Source organism: Anopheles funestus (assembly GCF_943734845.2).
Source record: "Anopheles funestus chromosome X unlocalized genomic scaffold, idAnoFuneDA-416_04 X_unloc_168, whole genome shotgun sequence".
Lineage (NCBI taxonomy): Eukaryota > Metazoa > Arthropoda > Insecta > Diptera > Culicidae > Anopheles > Anopheles funestus.
The window spans coordinates 15,256-17,500 of record NW_026045114.1 but is presented as its reverse complement, the minus strand read 5'-3'; positions in this window follow the sequence as shown (position 1 = coordinate 17,500).

Genomic DNA, 2,245 nt, shown 5'->3' with positions numbered 1-2,245 from the left:
TACATGGGCTGGCCGCTGCGCTTCCTTCGGGTTGCCACTTGATGTTGATAGGGTTGATGTATTGTGTTCGTTGACTTTTGGTTCATTCCAAAAGTCTTCGGACTTAGATAATTTACAAGTGTCGGCGCTCTCGGACCGAAAATAAGAAGACAACTAAGAAGAAAAAGAGAAAGAAGCTAATAGTGGAAAGTATTCTTCTTCAAAGAAGGAACAAAAATTTTACAAGTGTTGAAAAATTTTCCTAAGTCCAAAAAATTTTCTAAGTCCAGAAAATTTTCTAAGTCCCACAAAATGGAACATGATGAAGAAGATACAGAAGTTGAAAATTTTTCTAAGTCCAAAAAATTTTCTAAGTCCAGAAAATTTTCTAAGTCCAAAGTGTTGGAACAATTTCCAAAGGCCCATAGGTTGCACTGAATTTTCCTAAGTTGGCCACAAGTACCCATGAGGTATCGAGAAGGTTCACCCGAAGGACATAATATGTCCCAAAGTACCGATAGAGTACCCACAAATAGCACCGCGTTGGCCTAAGTTGGCCAAAAGTACCGATAGAGTACCCACAAGTAGCACTGAGTTGGCCTAAGTTGGCCAAAAGTACCGATAGAGTACCCACAAGAAGCACTGAGTTAGTACCGATAGAGTACCCACAAGAAGCACTGAGTTGGCCTAAGTTGGCCAAAAGTACCGATAGAGTACCCACAAATAGCACCCAGTTGGCCTAAGTTGGCCAAAAGTACCGATAGAGCACCCAAAAGTAGCACCCAATTGGCCTATGTTGGCCAAAAGTACCGATAGAGTACCCACAAATAGCACCCAGTTGGCCTAAGTTGGCCAAAAGTACCGATAGAGCACCCACAAGTAGCACCCAATTGGCCTATGTTGGCCAAAAGTACCGATAGAGTACCCACAAATAGCACCGAATGGGCCTAAGTTGGCCAAAAGTACCGATAGAGTACCCACAAATAGCACCGCGTTGGCCTAAGTTGGCCAAAAGTACCGATAGAGTACCCACAAGTAGCACTGAGTTGGCCTAAGTTGGCCAAAAGTACTGATAGAGTACCCACAAATAGCACCGAATGGGCCTAACATGGCCAAAAGTACCGATAGAGTACCCACAAATAGCACCGAATGGGCCTAACATGGCCAAAAGTACCGATAGAGCACCCACATATAGCACCCCATTGGCCTAAGTTGGCCAAAAGTACCGATAGAGTACCCACAAAGAGCACCCAATTGGCCTAAGTTGGCCAAAAGTACCGCCAAGTAGCACCATAGAGGCCCGAGTAGAGCGAAATGTGGGCCAAATTGAACATTTGAAAATTTTTACAAGTCCAGAAAATTTTCTAAGTCCAGAAAATTTTCTAAGTCCAAAGAGTTGGACAAATTTCCTTAGGCCCAAAGGTTGCACTGAATGTTCCTAAGTTGGCCATCAGTACCCATGAAGTATCGCGAAGGTTCACCCGAAAGACACAATATGCCCTAAAGTACCCACAGAGTACCCACAAGTTGCACCCAATTGGCCTAAGTTGGCCAAAAGTACCGACAAGTAGCACCATAGAGGCCCGAGTAGAGCGAAATGTGGGCCAAAGTACCGAGTAGTTGCAACAAATGCCCAAATGGATACCAAAATGTGGTACCAAGCACCTAACTGTTGCAACAAATGCTAGCTTTCTGAGCAAAAGCTGTGGACCAATTTCGTAGAAGAACCGCCTAGGCGAAAAGGCAAAAATCGCCGAAGCTGGCCCGCTCGCAGAGCTCGCGGGCCAGGAGATACTCATAGGGCGCTTTACTAGAGTGGGGAACTTGAGAATTTTTGTGTCCGAGACTTTGGGCAACTTCGCGGCCGCCCCCTTAAAGTAAAAGATTTTCTCTGGGTGCCTAAAATTCGCAATTCCCGCAAAGTCGGGAAGACGTTAAAGTTTTTGCCCAAAAAATGGCCATCGATTTAAGGTGATTTTCCAATAAGAAAATTTTTCCTAAGATGAATTTTTTCGAATATTTCCTAAACTAAGCGTCGGAGCACATGGCCGTGAAGGAACTTTTGGTAGCTTTTGGCAAGGGCTATCGGATGAAATAATGCGAAAGGCCATCGGAGCGATATTGGATAAATGCGGGCCCATAAACGTACCTAAGAAGTGAAAATTGGTACCTTGCACGCAGGATGCAAGAAATGCTTGAGTGTTAACCATCATCGGTACCAAGTACCTAGGTTATATCGAGTGCGTAGATGGAAGTCGGTACCAAA